This window comes from Pongo abelii, chromosome 11, assembly GCF_028885655.2.
Source record: "Pongo abelii isolate AG06213 chromosome 11, NHGRI_mPonAbe1-v2.0_pri, whole genome shotgun sequence".
Taxonomy (NCBI): domain Eukaryota; kingdom Metazoa; phylum Chordata; class Mammalia; order Primates; family Hominidae; genus Pongo; species Pongo abelii.
The window spans coordinates 19223109-19240250 of record NC_071996.2 but is presented as its reverse complement, the minus strand read 5'-3'; the positions used below and the strand labels follow the sequence as shown (position 1 = coordinate 19240250).

Below are 17142 nucleotides of genomic sequence, written 5' to 3'. Positions count from 1 at the left end.
AGATCCTAAAAAGTGTCATCTGTCATTCCTTTCAAAGGGCTTCTATTCCTGTGTGGCTGAAAACTGGGGAAACCTGGCCTCTGGACGGCTCACAGTAAGTTGTCACGTCCCAGTCCCAGGATGGCTGAGGGTGGTTGCCATGGCAGTGGACCGTGCTCCTTTCTTGCTTTCAAAGGAAGCTGGGGCTGCCCAAGAAAATGAGGGAGCCTCCATCCTGGGAGGTTGGAGGCCTTTGTTCCTCTTCCACCCCTCTTCCCCCATCCCCCCAGAGAATGCACAGGGCCTCATTATGCTGCTTCTGTCTTGCATGCTATAATTTGGATAACAAAAGCGGCTCAAGATGGATGGAAGCCATCATAGTTCCTGGCACCATGGCCCAAGGATGAACTTTCTTCTCAGGGTCTGATTGGTTGTCTCACGAGTAAGCTCACAATGTCAAGTTTGAGTCTACTCCTGTGGGTCGAATGGTTCTATTTGATTGGCTTCATTTTAGTGACCAACTACCTAACTAATTAGTTAACCAGCTAACTTTCTTTCTCCCTCCTTTTCTGCCTCTTCCCCTTCTCTCCCTCCTCCACCCTTTCTCTCTCTCTGCCTTCCCCTTTCTCCCTGTCTACCTCACTTCCCTCCCTCAGTTCACCCTCCCTTCCTCCCTTCCTGCCTCTCTCTCTCCTACCCTCCCCTCCTCCCTTCCTCCTCCCTGTTTTTTTCTCTTTCCCCTCCTCTTCCATTCTTCTTTCCCTCCCTCCCCTTTCCCTTCTCGCCCCTCCCCTGGCTTCCCCACCCCTTCCAGCCTTGCTCTGGCTGAGGTTATGGAGATACATAAATAACACTTGAGCCTTGATCACCACCTGGAGTTGGAGCAGACACAGCAGGACACACTCATGATAAGAAGCTGTAAGTGCTAGGATGGTGTTTCCTTGGCTGCTGCAAGGGCTCAAAGTGGGAAGGACCACATGTAGCTGAGATGGGGTCAGAGGTGCCCTGAGCTGAGCTAAGTCTGCATGTGCGTGCCTGTCTCCAGGGGGAGCAGGGCATGCCTAAGGCATGGGGTTGGGGAAATAGGAGGTTCCAGTCAAGGAGGATATGGGATGAGGCTGGGGAGTGTGGCAGGAGAATAAATCTTGGAACCCCCAAATCACTAGCTAAAGAGAAAAATCAAGCTGGGAACTGCTTAGGGAAAACCTGATTCCCATTCTATTCAGAGTCATCCCACTGCTCACTGAGATAGATGCATATCTGATTGCCTCCTTTGGAAAGGCTAATCAGAAACTCAAAAGAATGCTGCTTGTCTTTTATCTACCTACAACCTGGAAGCCGTCTCTGCCTTTCCAATGGAACCAAAGTTCCTCTTATGTATGTTGATTGATGTCTCATGTCTCCCTAAAATGTATAAAACCAAGCTGAGCTCTGCCCACATTGGGCATCTGTCAGCAGGACCTTCTGAGGCCATGTTACAGGCGTGTGTCCTTAACCTTGGCAAAATAAATTTTCTAAATTGACTGAGACCTGTCTCAGGTATTTGGAGTTCACAGGAGTGTGGCAGGTTCCAGCTCCCAGAGAGGTCAGTGTAAGGCACTTGGGCCCTAGCCTCATGGTACCAGGGAGCCACTGAAGGGTTGTGAGCTGAGGAGGAGAGCTGCGATCAGATCTGGTGGCCATGTAGAAGAGGGACTTGAAGGCTTGGACGGGGTACAGAGGCCGGTGGGACAGTCTGAAGTTCCGTGGAGAGGATGACAAGGAGGGCAGGGGTGGTTGGGGGCCAGCAGGGGCAAAGGGTGTCCTTGCTCCCTTTACTCATTCATCCAACAGGAAACAGATCCTCTCAGGAGCAGTACTATTTAATCCTTCACTGCCTGAGAGGAGATGAGAGCTGTTATTCCCATTTTAAAGAAGAAGAAACTGAGCCTAGCAGAGACTGAGAAAAAGCAATCACACAACTAGGGAATGGCAGCATAACAATAAAAATCCAGGTAAGATTTTCCCCTCAAACCCATGGGCCGTGTGGGAATGGAATTTCCATGGTCCTGCCTCCCATTCTCAGTAAATGTCCGCTGGAGAGTTGGGGTGAGCAGACGAATGCACCCTCCACTGTCCAGAGCAAGACTGCCAAGCCCTGCAGCTTCCTGAGCCCACCTGTCGGGGCCTGTGGTGCACAGCCTGGGTGCAGCTCCCTGGTCTCTCCTGGTCTCCAGCGAGCCCACACATCTCATTCTGAGGGCCCCTGCTTTCAACAGTGCTTCTGGGGAGTTGTGGGCTAATTCATCAAATTTAGGAATGTCTGGCTCATTTCATTCTCTTCCCAAGGGATACCAATTCTAGGAGTTAAAATGGCCCTGGCTCTAGAAGGCCCTTGAAGAATGAGGCTACTGTGGGAATTTCAGGACTTGGGAGGGAGCTGGTGTGGGTGAGTGCAATGGGTCTTCTCCCTCACTCTTTTCTGCTTTTCCACACATTGTACCGTGCTGATGTGCTTAATGTCATGTTGAATCTTAACCCAGTCCAGAAAGGCAGGTATAATGATCCCCATTTTACAGCTGAGAAAACCAAGGCAGAGAGGTGATGTCCAGCTCAGCATCACCAGCTATTAAGCAATGGTGCCAGGATTCAGTCCTACCACAGAGCGTCAGTGGCTGGGGTGATGTTGACCTGCCACCCACTCCTGTGCAGCCAGCACTGCAAGTTCCCATGAGGTTGGTGTCCCAGAGCACCTGCAGTCTGGAGTCCATTCCAGCACCTGGTCCTACTCCAGGACATACAACGTTATGTAGGGTTTTCTCTGTCACCTCAGATGTCGTCTCTGTGAGATCACAGCTCAGGTCTGCTTCCTCCTTACTACCTCCTTCAAGGCCTAGCAAAGTCTGAGCCCTACAGCAGGTGGGGATGAGGACGGCATCCCCTGGAACAGGAGCTGCCCAGCACCACCCCATAGGGGACAGAATTGGGAGAGTATAAGTGTCCAAAGAGATCCACAGAATGCACGCCTTGGTTGAGTGACACTCGTTGACCCTGAGGCCCTTGCAGCCCCCAACCTGCAGTTCTAGGGCCCATGTTCGGAACGTGCATCTGGGGTGAGCACATCCACCCCACCTCAGAATGGCTGTGCATATGTCCTTTCAAGGAGTAGCATATTTCCAGAGAAGCTCAACTGCAAAGGAGGTCCTGGAGTTTAAACATGTTGAGAGCTACATGTTATGAAATTAGAGCAGTGTTTCTTTCCCATTCCCATTACCTCCTTTCGATAAATGAATCTGCACGAGAGGCTGAGATTCCTGTCAAAAAAGACTCGGCCCTCATCTCAGTGTCTGGGGCTGCAGTCCAGCAGTACTGTGAGTTCCCACCCTGCCAGCCTTTTAATAACCTGACTTTAGAAATTTCCTGGTGGACATGGCCTATTGAACCCAATCTACATCCTAGGACAGACCTGGAAATTTCAAAAAGCCTGTCTCTCTCATCATTTTCAAAGAGAGTAATTCACTGAAATACTTATGTGCTTGAATCAAACCTCTCTTATTCTGCTTCTGGAGACACATCTTTGGAAATTCCCTTTGGCCAGAGACAGGTCTGGTTCGGTTGAGAGGAGCTCTTGTCCGTCCCATGCCCATCATGATGCAGAAGGGGGTGGTGCAGAGAAAGGAGGGTGCCAGATCGAGGCAGAAATCCTTCCCTCTTGAGACCCCCAACCCTGTTCTTAAGCCTGACCATTCTCCATTCTCTATTTCTCTAATCTTGCTATTTCAGTGATGTTACATAAGTGGAATCATGTGGGGTGTAATGTTTTGGGATTGGGTTTTTTTTACTCAGCATAAATCTGTGAAGATTGACTTGAGTTGTTTCATGTATCCATGGTTTGCTCCTTTTTATTGCTGAGTGGTATTTCATGGTATGAAAGTACCGATTTTTTTTTTTTTTTTGATTTGGAGTTTTGCTCTGTTGCCCGGGCTGGAGTGCAGTGGCACGATCTTGGCTCACTGCAACTCCATTTCCCGGGTTCAAGCGATTCTCCTGCTTCAGCCTCCCGAGTAGCTGGGACTACAGGCATGTGCCACCACGCCCGGCTACTTTTTTGTATTTTTAGTAGAGACGGGGTTTCACTGTGTTGGCCAGGATTGTCTTGATTTCCTGACCTCGTGATCCTCCCGCCTTGGCCTCCCAAAGTGCTGGGATTACAGGTGTGAGCCAGCACGCCCAGCCTAAGGAGTACCAATTTGTTTAACCCTTTACCCACTGAAGAATATCTGGGTTGTTTCCAGTTTTTTTTTTTTTTAAATTATGAATAAAGCTGATAAAACATATGTGAATGGGTTTTTGTGTGAACACAAGTTTTGATTTTTCTGAGACACGAGCCTAAGTAAGCAGTGGCTGGTTTGTATGGTGGCTATATGTTTAGTTGTCAAATTGTCAAATGATTGTTAACTCAAATTTCTAGAGTTGCTGTTCCATTTTACTCTCCTACCATCAATGTTTGTGTGCTGGTCTCTCCACACACTCACTAGCATTTGCTGTTATCACTATTTTTTATTTTCATATAGTGATATCTCACTGTGGTTTAAATGTACATTTTCCCAGTGGTTAATGATGCTGAACATACTTTCATGTACTTTGTTTGCCATCTCTATGTCCTTTTCAGTGAAATGTTTGTTCAGATCCTTGCCCATATTCTAAATGGTTTTATTTTTTTACTGCTGAGTTTTGAGAATTCTTTATACATGTCTGGTACTAGTCCTTGTTAGATGTGTGGGTTGCAAATATTTCCTACAAGTACATAACTTGTATTTTCATCCTCAATAGACTTTTTCTCAAAGCAAACATTTTTAACTTTAATAAAGTCCAATTTTTCATTTTTTTGTAGGTTATACTATGTGAAGTTCTCTTTGTCTAGTCCTAGATCCCAAATACTTTCTTTTTTTTAAATAGTTTAATTTTTTTTTTTTTTTTTGAGATGGAGACTTGCTCTGTCATCCAGGCTAGAGTGCAGTGGCACAATCTTGGCTCACTGCAACCTCTAGTGATTCTCCTTCCTCAGCCTCCTGAGTAGCTGGGATTACAGGCGTGTACCACCACGCCTGGCTAATTTTTGTATTTTTAATAGAGATGGGGTTTCACCATGTTGGCCAGGCTGGTCTTGAACTCCCGACCTCAAATGATCCACCTGCCTCAGCCTCCCAAAGCGCTGGGATTACAGATGTGAGCCACTGTGCCCAGCCAGTTTGATAGTTTTATATTTTACATGCAAAAGTCCCTGAGTTAAGTTTTGTTTAGGGCTTGAGGTTTAGGCCAAGGTTTTGGAGTTTTTGTTTTTTTTCTGCTTATGCACATCTAATTGTTCCTTGAAAAGGTTTCCTTGATTGAATTGCTTTTGCACCTTTGTGAAAAATCAGTTGGATGTATTTGCATGGGTTCTCTATTTTTGGGTTCTCTATTCACTGATCTTTGTGCCTGTTCCTCCACCAATACCACATAGTCTTGATTACTGGGGTTATATAATAAGTTTTGAAATCAGATAGATTGATTCCTTTCACTTCATTCTTCTTTTTCAAAAATGTTTAATGCTTCATGCTCCTCCTTTGCATTTTCACAAACATTTGTCTATAAAAATATGCAAGTATATTGCTGGGGTTTTGATAGAAATTGTATTTTAACTTTATATCAGTTTTAGGAGAATTGACAGCTTTACTATACTGACATGTCCAGCGTATGAAAATGGTATGTTTCTCCATTTATTTTGATCTTCTTTCATTTCTTTTATCAACATTTTGTATTTTTCTGCATACAACACATGTACTTGTTTTGTTAGACTTGCACCTAAATATTTCATTTTTGGATGATTTAAAATACTATTATATTTTTAAACTTTGTTATCCAAGTGTTCATTGCTAGAATATAGAAATACACAGTCATGAGTTGCACAATGATGTTTTGGTCAACGGTGGACCACATATACAATGGGGTACTGTAAGATGATAATGGAGCTGAAAAATTCCTGGTGTCTAGTGACGTTGCAGCCATCATCATGTCAGAGCATCATTCATGTGCTTGGGGTGACACTGATGTAAACAAATCTACTGTACTGCCAATCTTATAAAAGTATAGCACATAGAATTATGTATAGCACATAACACTTGGTAATGATAATAAATGACTATGTTACTGGCTTATGTATTTACTATACTATGCGTTTTATCCTTACTTTAGAGTTTATTTTTTCTATTTATTAGAAAATAGTTAACTGTAAAACAGCCTCAGGCAGGTCCTTCAGGAGGTATCCAGAAGAAGGCATTGTTATCTTAGGAGAAGACAGCTCCGTGCATGCCTTTACCCCTGAAGATTCCCAGTTGGACAGGATATGGAGGTGGAAGACAGTGATATTGATGATCCTGACCATGTGTAGGTCTAGGCTAATGCTTGTGTTTGTGACTTAGTTTTTAACAAAAAGTTTAAAAAGCAAAATAAATAAATAAATACATAAAAATAGAAAATATATAGATAAGATTAAGAATGTAAAGAAATAAAATATTTTTGTACAGCTGTATAATGTGTTTGTATTTTAAGCTAAGTATTATTACAAGAGTCAAAGAGTTAAAAAAAGTTTATAAAGTAAAAAGGTTATAGTGAGTTAAGGTTAACTTATTATTAAGGAAAGGAAAATATTTTTAAATAAATGTAGTGTAGCCTAAGTGTACAGTGTTTATAAAGCCTAGACTAGTGTAGAGTAATGTCTTGGGGCTTCACATTCACTCACCACTCACTGACTCACCCAGAGCAACTTCCACTCCTGCAAGCTCCATTCATGGTCAGTGCTCTATACAGGTGTACCATTTAAAATATCTTTTAGGTGGTATTTTTACTGTATCTTTTCTATGCTTAGATATGTTTAGGTTCACAAATACTTATTATCGTGTTACAATTGTCTGCAGTATTCAGTACAATGACATGCTATACAGGTGTGTAGCCTACGAGTAATAGGCTGTACCTTATGGCCAGGGTGTGTACTAGGCTATACCATCTAGGTTTATGTAAGTACACTGTGTGTTTGCACAATGACAAAATCCCCTAATGATGCATTTCTCAGAACATATCACCATTGCTAAGCAATGCAGGACTGTAGTTCAGTTTTGTATATTGATCTTACATCCTAAGATTTGGCTAAACTCACTTATTAGTTCCAGGATATTATTTTTTAGATTCCTTGGGTTTTTCTGCATAGATCATAATGTCATCTGCATATAGTGACAGTTTTAGCTGTTTTTTAAAATTTATATGCTTTTTGTCACATCTTATTGCAGTGTCTAGTCCTTATTGAATAACAGTGATGAGAGTGGCTATATTTACTTTGTTCCCAGTCTTGGGGGAAAGCAACCAGTCTTTCACCATTAAGAACAATGGTAGTTGGAGGTTTCCGTTTTGTTTTGTTTTTGTTTCTATATGCTCTTTATCAAGCTGAAGAAGTTCTCCTCTTTAATTTTCTGATAGGGATTATTTTTATTGATTTTAGTATTGCTATTAAACCAATCTTTTATCCTAGAATATGCCTTACTTATGTCATGCTATATTTTTATATATTTCTGAATTTATTTGCTAATGCTTTGTTAAACATTTTTGTGCCTCTACTTATGAAGGATATCGGCCTGTAGCTTTCTTTTTTTATACTACTTTTCTTTGGTTTTAGTATCAAGGTAATACTAACTTCATAAATTAACTGGGTAGTGTTCTGTCCTTTTTTTTTTTTTTTTTTTTAGGAAATACTGTGTAGAATGGGTGTTCTTTAAATGTTGGGTGGCATTCACTGGTGAAATTAACTGGGACTGGAGATTTTTAGGGGTATTTTAAATTTATGAATTCAATTTCTTTAATAGTTAAGCATCTCCCAAGTTCTCCATTTCAAGTTGCATGAGTTATGTTAGTTCGTACTTTCTGAGAAATTGGCTTATTTCAGCTAAGTTTTGAAATTGTTGTGTATTGTATTGTATTGTATTGAGTTGTATGTAATATTCGCTTATCTTTTGTTGTTTGCCAGGTCTTTAGTGATATCTCCTGTTTTATTCCTGACATGGGTAATTTGTATCTTCTCTTTTTCCTTACTAGGGGTTTGCCAATTTTATTGAACTTTTCATAGAAACAGCTTTTTGTTTCTGTATTGGGTTTGTTTTCAATTTCATTGATTCTGCTATTATCTTTACATTTTTATTATTGTTATTTTGATTTCATTGTAGTCAGAGAACAGTGTGGGATTTCAATCTTGGACATTTGTTGAGATTTGTTTTATGCCTCAAGGTATGATCTATCTTGGTAAGTGCTCCATGGATGCTTGAAAAGAACGTGTATCCTGTTGTTGTTAAGTGGAAATTTCTGTAAGTTTTGATTAGATGCTTTTGAGGTATGACTGTGTTAAATTCTATTCCTTGCTTATTTTCTGTCTAGTTGTTTTATCTGTTGTTGAGAGATGGGTTTTGAAGTCTCCAATTATTAATAAGAATTTTTTTTTTTTAATTTTTGTCTTACATATCTTGCAGCTCTGTTGTTTGATGTAGACACATTTAGTATTACTAAGTTTTCTTGGTGGATTTACCCTTGTATCATTATGTAATGTCTTGCTCTGTCTTTAGTAGTTTTCTTTGCTCTAAAGTTTACTTAATCTGATTAATAAAGTCATTCATGTTTTCTTTTGATTAATATTTGCATGGTTTATCTTTTTCTAGCCTTTTAATATCAACCTCCCTGTGTCATTATAATTGAAGTGAATTACTTGTTGACCACATATAGTTGACTTATTCATTCTTTTATTCCCTCTGTCAGTCTTTGTCTTTTAATCATTGAATTTAGAATATGTATATTTAATGTAATTATTGACATGTTAGGGTTTAAATCTGCCATTTTAATTTTTGTTTTTTGTTTGTTCTCTCTGTTTTTCATTTCTCTATTTTCATGTTCTTTTTTCCTTATAGGTTGCTTGAACCTTTTTTTAGAACTCCAATTTGATTAACCTGTAGTGATTTTGAGTATATGCTTCTAGATAGATATTTTGGTGGTTTCTCTATGTATTATATTATATATACATAACTTATCACTGCCTACTATTGCCCAAATTTTGCTAGCTTGAGTAAAGTGTAGATAACTTCTCCTTTTAGTTCCTTTTACCTTCCAAAATTTATAGTATAATTGTTTTACCTATTTAATCAACACACATTTAGAGTCATATAAGACAGTGTTAAAATTTTTGCTTCAACTATCAAACATAATGTAAAATGTGCAAAAGGAGAAGGAGAATGTATTCTTCATCCATGTTTTGATTCTTTCCTTTGTTCTTCTTCTTACCTAATATTCTAAAAGTCTTGTTTCCATTCTGTTTAGAGGACTTCCTTTAGCCATTCCCTTAAGGTGGGACAATTGATGACAAAAATCTCTTTGCTTCATCTGAGAGTGTCTTGAATTCCCCTTCATTTTTGAAGGATATTTTCTCTGGATGTAGAATTCTGTTTTTTATTTTTTGTTTTTTTATTTTTACTTTTTCCTTTTAGCTACTTCCTTTGTAGTGTCTGTTGAGAAAATCTACTGTCGTTTGAATTATTTTTCCCTTTTAGGTAAGGTATAATTACTCTCTTGCTGCTTTCAAGAGTTTTTTTTTTTTTTTCTTTGTCTTCACTTTTCAGAAATTTTACTATATGTTTGAGAGTAGATTATTTGGGTTTATACTCTTTGGGATTCTCTAAGCTTCTTTTTTTTTTTTTTTGAAATGGAGTTTTGCTCTCGTTGCCCAGGCTGGAGTGCAATGGCGTGATCTTAGCTCATTGCAACCTCTGCCTCATGGGTTCAAGCAATTCTCCTGTCTGAGCCTCCTGAGTAGTTGCAATTACAGGTGCATGCCACCATGCCTGGCTAATTTTTGTATTTTTAGTAGAGATGGGGTTTCTTCATGTTGGTCAGGCTGGTCTCGAACTCCTGACCTCAGGTGATCCACCTGCCTTGGCCTCCCAAAGTGCTGGGATTACAGGCTTGAGCCACCACACCCGACCCTCTCTAAGCTTCTTGAATCTTGTCTTCTGTCCAATTTGGGAAAAATTTAGCCATTATTTCTTTAAATACTTCTCAGTCTCACTCTCTTTCTTCTTTCAGGGCTCCAAGGACATGAATATTAGATCATATGTAATATGATTCCAACCTGTGTCCCCACCCAAAACTCACATTGAAATGTAATCCCCAATGCTGGAGGTGGGTTTTGGTGGGAGGTGATTGGATCATGGGGGCAATTTCTAATGGTTTAGCACCATCCTCCTAGAGCTCTTCTCCTGATAGAGCTCTCATGAGATCTGGTTGTTTAAAAGTGTGTGGCACCTCCCCACCCCTCTCCCTTTTTCCTGCTCTGGCCATTTTGGCCATTTAAGGCGTGCCTGCTTCCCCTTCCCCTTTCACTACGGTTGTAAATTTCCTGAGGCCTTGCCAGAAGCAGAAGCTACTATGCCTCCTGTACAGCCTGCAGAACCATGAGTCAATTAAACCTTTTTTTTTTTTGAGACGGAGTTTTGCTCTTGTTGCCCAGGCTGGAATGCAGTGGTGAGATCTCGGCTCACTGCAACCTCTGCCTCCCAGGTTCAAGCAATTCTCCTGCCTTAGCCTCCTGAGTAGCTGGGATTACAGGTGTCCACCATCATGCCCAGCTAATTTTTGTATTTTCAGTAGAGACGGGGTTTCACCATGTTGGCCCAGCTGCTCTCAAACTCCTGACTTCAGGCGATCCACCTGCCTTGGCCTCCCAAAGTGCTGGGATTACAGGCATGAGCCAGTGTGCCCAGCCAAATCTCTTTTCTTTATAAATGACCCAGTCTCAGATATTTCTTTATAGCAATGTAAGAACGAACTAATACAATATGTCTCTGAGATTCAGTTTATATATATTTTTTCCTGTCTGTTTTGTCTCTGTTGTTCTGACTGGGCAGTTTCTATTGTTCTACCTTCAAGTTCACTGATTCTTTTCTCTGTCCTTTAAATTATGCTATGGAGCCAATCCACTGAGTTTTTTAAGTTGGGCATTGTAGTTTTCAGTTCTATAATTTCTTTTTACTTCATCTTTACATCTTTTATCTCTCTGCTGACACTTCCTATTTTTTCATTTGTTTCAAGCATATTTACAATCAATCATTTATTGAAGGATTTTTATGACTCAAAATCTTTTCCAGATAATATAAACATTTGTGTCATCTCAGTGTTAGTGTCTGTTGCTTGTCTCTTTTCATTCAAGTTGAGATTTTACTGTTTTTTTAAATGACAAGTAATTTTCAGTTGAAACCTGGAAAATTTTGGTATTATATGTTATGAGACTCTAGATCTTGGTCAAACCTTTTGCTTTTGTTGGCTTCTTAAGACATGACTCCAGCAGGAAATGAAAGAGTGGTGTCACCTTATTATAACCCAAAAAGAAGACAAGTCCAGGTTTGCCACTAGCTTCATTAGACACCCTAGAGAGGCAGGGGCTCCTCATTACTGATGAGTGGGCATGGCACTTCTGCTCTTCACTAGGTCTCTGTTAATAGCACCCTGTTAATGGCTAGAAGGAGCAGAAGTACCTTGTTGCCGCGGCTCAGGTGGCCTTCACCTTAACCACGCGGGTTGGCCTCTTTTCTCCTAGGCAGTGGTAGCACTCTCCACTTGACCATGCCTGACAGTACCCCAGAGGAGGGGAAGAGCACCTGGTTCCTGTCAGTAAAAGATGGAACTCCAGGCTCCCATGTGATCTCCACTGGCACAGCAGTGGGACCTCCTTACTGCTCAGGTGATGAGAGTTCCAGCTTCAGACTTGGCCTTCCCTGATACCACTCTGATAGGGGATTGGGTGTCTTTTTATGGCCTGGGCTGAAGCCTAAGCTCTCCACTGGACCTTGCTAGAGTCAGTGGGGCCATAGTTTTTTCTGTAGTATTTGGCTGGGGTTGGTCACTTATTATCTATGAGTTTTCTGTGTTGCTGGGTAGCCTCCTCTCTGGTCCTTTGGCTAGAGAAGCAGGCACTGATTGGGCCTTTTATTACTCTGTCTCAAAAAACGAACTAACTAAATAAAAATAAATAAATAAATAAAAATTTATGCTTTTTTGTGTATCTGGTTGCCAGCTATTCCTGCCACAAGTCTACGATATACCACACAAAAAGAAAACCTAAGAAATGTACCACTGTATCTTTTCTGATTTTTACATTTTAAAGGGTTTTAAAATAATGCAAAACAAAACATAGCAAACAACCATGCAACAACAACAACAAAACAAAAAATGTGACAGAGACCGTACGTGGTTCCAAAAGCCTAAAATCTCCTTTCCAGAAAATTTTTATTTGATCCCTGGTTTAGACATAAGTTAACTTTTAGAACAATAGAACAAATGTAAATTTTATAACATTTTCTTTATGTAATTTCCAGTGCTTTTCTTTATATTGTATAGACCTGGGTATCTGTATCATATTTCCTCTAATTGAAGAAATTCCTTTTTCGGTTATTTTAGGGCAAATGTGCTAGTCATGAACTTTCTTTGTTTTGTTTAACAAAAATGTTTTTATTTCTCCTTCATTTTTGAAAGATACTTTATTGGATTTAGAATTCTGAGTTGTCATTGTTTTTCTTTCAGTTTTTAAAATTTGCCACTTTATTTTTATTTATTTTTATTTTTTTGAGATGGAGTCTCGCTCTGTCACCCAGGCTGGAGTACAGTGGCACCATCTTGACTCACTGCAACCTCTACCTCCTGGGTTCAAGTGATTCTCCTGCCTCAGCCTCCTGAGTAGCTGGGATTAAAGACATGTGCTACCACGCTCAGCTAATTTTTGTACTTTTAGTAGAGACAGGGTTTTGCCACGTTGGCTAGGCTGGTCCCGAACCCCTGACCTTAGGTGATCTGCCTGCCTTGGGGATCCCAAAGTACTGGGATTACAGGCATGAGCCACCGTGCCCAGCCCAAATCTGCCACTTTATTGTCTTCTGACTTGTACATTTTTTGATTGAAAGTCTTATGCAATTCCTATCTTTGTTCCTCTGTATGTAATATGCTTTCTCCCTCTGTGGCTGCCTTTAACATTTTCTTTTTATAATTGACTTTCAACATTTTAAAGATGATATGCATGGATTTGGGGAGATGGTTTAATGCATTTATTCTGTTTGGTGTTTTTGGAGAATTTGGGTCTGTGGCTTAGTGGCTGTTATGAACTTTGCCCATTATCTTTTCAAATATTTTTGCTGCCTGTTTTTTCTCTCTTCTTCTCCTTCCAAATATACATATGTTAGACTGTTAGATATTATCCTACAGCTTATGGATACTCTGTTTTTATTACCACTACTTTTTTGTGTGTATGTTTTAGTTTGTATAATTTATAGTGACTTATCTTCAACTTACTGATTTTTTCCTCAGCTGCATTGATTCTATTATTGAATCCAATAAAGCCTCTTTCAACTTTGTTATCATGCTTTTCATTTTTCACGTTCTCATTTGATTATTTCCTGTAATTTTCATATCTCTCTTGAAGATCTCCATCAGGTCATGCATACTATCTAACTTTTCCACTTGAGATTTTAACGTGTTAATTATATTTATTTTAAATATTTCATGTAATAGCTTCAACATTTGTGTCATATCAAAATCTGGTCTTGCTGATACTGTTTTTTCCCCTATGTTTCTTTGTGTGTCTTACATTTTTGTATGAGAGCCAAATATCTTTAATAGGACAACAGAGACTTACGTAACTAGTGTTAATGCCTGGAAATGGGTATTCCTTTTTTTTGTTTTTGGCTAAGACTTTAGTATAATGATTTGAGTAAATCTAGTCATAAATTAAGCTGTGGTTAGGTTTTGTTATTGTTGTGTTCATGCTCAGTGCAATATGAGTTTCAAATTCTTCTCTGTTATCTTGTTTTTAGGGTAGGGTTCTCACATTAGTGCACACTCAATCTTTGGAAATTCATTAAAATTTGTAAATAAATTCTTCTTTTACAGTGTCCATTGTCTGTGGCTGCTCCTTTCCTTAGAGGTGCCTATTTTCCTTAGATTTTGGGTTAGTTGTTTATCCTGAAATCTCAGCTGTCTGATTTATTCAAGAAAAGTTGTGATATTTGCAAATTATCCAAATTTTTTGTTTGTAAGATGAGAGCAATGCTCCTTCCAGTTTTTTAATATCTGAATCCGAAGATTGAATTTTCATAAAGCCCATTGTAAGTCTTTGGTCACTTATGGCCTGGCCAATCTCATCCAAATTATGTAGCCTCTATGACCCAGTTTTTTGATCTATTAAAGGTAAATAGAAATACTTATCTCAAAAGGTTGTTATTTAAGATTAAATTAAGGATTAAAAAATACGGATAGCCATAGTGCCTGCCATGAAAGAGCACATTTTAATTCTCCTTTGCTTTCAGTCACCTAAGGAAGTGGATTAAGGATGTTTTACCAATGAGATTTCTTTTAAATGATTTGTGTCAACCAGTCATTACAAACAATGTAACCTCATTTGTCTGTCATTATCAGAGAATGGACATCATCCTCATAGAGTCAGAGATAATTTTTCAGAAAACCGAAGTCTGTCACTAGAGTTGAAAATCTGCATCTGATGACCTCTGCAGCATCTCCTGTAGTTTGTCCTTAGCTGAAGAGTGTACTGTCTACTGAGACAGCCCTTTCCTTTTGCGCAGCTCTGAGGGGGTACTAGGGCTTTCTGTCTTTGGGCTGAAGGCGTTCTTCTCTGGCTCCTGCTGTGTGGTCCCAATATTAGTTCTTATAACAGGACTTGCTCATCTGAATGCTCATTGCCATGGCTTCCTTCCTTTATGTGAGGATAGCTCTTACCTACCCTCTGAGTAAGAGGGGGTCTTCTTGTCTGTAGGTGAAATCCATTTGTTGACTTTTCTTCATGCGGCAGGATGTCCTGGCCCACAGTCACATCCCACTAGGTCCCCACTGCTCAAGTCGCTCTCCAGGTGCAACTCCATCATGAACTGAGTCCAGTGCTCCAGGTAAGGGCAATCAGCATTGTGTCTACCAAGACCACACCTCCACTGTGCCAGATGCTAACCTTCCAGAAGCCAACCCAAGTTTGTGCTTTTTGGGTGTCAATATTTCTGCTGATTCCTTGAATAAAACTCCTAAGTGTCAAACGCGTTGCTGCTAAACCGTACCTTCCTAATGCAGTTGGGCTTTAGCCCCAAGGACCACAGATGATGCTCATTTTTACTGAGTGCGATCCTAGCTGGATTTGGCCTATTTCTTCAGCGTGACACAGTCATTTCGGGGTGCTGATTCTTCCCTCCACCATATGCTTCCTCCTACACCGTCTTTACATCGGTGGAGCTGATGAGCTCTGCTGACTCATCCATCCTGTAGCAAAGGTCGGATTTGGAGGAGCCTGGAGGGGGCAGCTCAGGTTCTTTGGGTTGCTCACTTGCCTACCTCGAGGGCTCCCTGTCTGACGGAGGCTGCCCCTGTCCCCAGCTTCTTGCTGGCCTCCCAGGCTCATGGACACAACCAGTACTTTTGGTTTACATCCTTGCCATTTTATTCGCCTGAGTTTTTCCTATAAATATTAGCTTATCCTGGTGTTTCCCTGATTTTCTTTCACTTCCAAAATGGTGGAGGGACTGTCAAAGAGGAGCTGCCACGAAGATTTTTCTGAGTTGCCTTCATGGATCTCCAGCTGACTTTTAGTCCTTTGAGTTCACTTATCCCCCAGACCTCTACCTTCGAGTGTTAGAACTTCCCCTTCCTTATCCACAGCTGCCACCCTCTTCCTTTAGTCCTTAAGGAACACAAAGTCTAGCCCCAGCTTACGTCCAACTTCATCCCCACATATTTCTCGAAAGCAGGCTCTCCATGACTTTGTACAACTTGTCGATGATTCAGAAGCCAACAGGAAGAGGTAAAGGGTCAAAGATGGAACCTGGCGGAGCTCATCCGAACCCCCCAAGGCCGACTTCATGAGGTGTCCATTTCAACCTGGATGCTCAGAGCACATCACAGCTCTCCAAGCTCTCCAGACTGGTTTTAGGCTTTCTTTCCACCCCTTAACACCTGCAAACCATTTTCCTTGAATGATAAAAGTAAAATAGAAATCAGGGAATTAGTTTTCTTCATTTCATCCATCAGTGTTAGGTCATTAGCCCCAGATTTCAGCTTTGACTTCTTGAACACATGGTGTGAATGTCACTCCCCCAATACCCACCCATGCGGTTTAGATATTTGAACTTGTTTAGTGCTTTCCTGGCTTGGAATTCTCTTTTTTTCCTTTTTCTGGTCTCAGGACTTTTCCTCATTTCTGAGTAAGACAGAACAAAATTGGAAGTAGTATAAATTAATATAAGAATTTTCTAGAGACAGTGAGAGGATGAAGATCAGTTTTTTATAGGAAAGACTAAAGCATATTAACTTATTTTACAACCAGGGAAGGAAGTCGGGGTTTTGAGGTAGCTGGGGGCCAGAGAGGGTGGGGAAGAGAGGGTAGAAGAAGAAAGCCTCCTGGGTGGGACTCCTTGTCTGCCGTCCACACTCCTGATTGAAGTTGCTTCTTCCTGGCTCCCACTTGGCTCATTTCTCTTAAATTGTGCATGTGTCTGAAATCAGAGCACCGTATATAGGAGACACATGCCAGTGGGCACTGCAATAGTAGCTTTTAGCAATTCAAAAAGTATTCATTGAGCTCCAACTGTGTGCCAGGCCCTTGAAAAGTTCTGGAGGTTGAGGAGATAGTAACGTAGCCCCTGCTTCGAACAGCTGAGTCTTGTGGGGGAAAACAGTTCATTAAACACCTGGCAATTATTCTCTGTGTAAGTGCCTTGCTGGGTGTGTGGGCACTGTGGAGTGGGTGCAGGAGGGGTCAGCTGGGGAGCGGGCAGTGAGGCCGCCGTGCACTACGGGCAAGTCTGGGATCCATCATCTCACCAAGTGCAAAGAGGAAGGTCCCAACTGGCTCCTCGCATTGACCTGTAAAGAGTTCTATATATAGGGGGGCATATGTCTGCTGGGGAATCCTTCTCTGGCTGCCTCTCCCCATCCCCTACCCCAGCATGCACTTCTAGATGCTCTGTATTTAATTTCTCTCTCAACAGAAACCTTTCTGTGGGTGATTGTACAGTCCCACATCTCCCCACTGGAAATCTAGCAACACCCAGTGCGGAAGGGGCAAGGGCA

General features: G+C 40.9%; 1 long non-coding RNA gene across 2 annotated transcripts in view; it reads left to right on the top strand.

Moving 5' to 3' along the window:
* The first annotated feature begins 311 nt into the window (after nucleotides 1-311).
* LOC129057933 (uncharacterized) overlaps nucleotides 312-17142 on the top strand; it is a 30009-nt gene continuing 13178 nt past the window's right edge. Inside the window, exons 1-3 of one of the 2 annotated variants that reach the window (XR_008522699.2) lie at nucleotides 312-897; nucleotides 1813-1973; nucleotides 2308-4850. This is a non-coding gene — a long non-coding RNA (uncharacterized LOC129057933). Of the gene's footprint in view, nucleotides 898-1812; nucleotides 1974-2307; nucleotides 4851-17142 lie in introns of those variants that run through there. The other variant, XR_010135954.1, reaches the window with a different exon arrangement.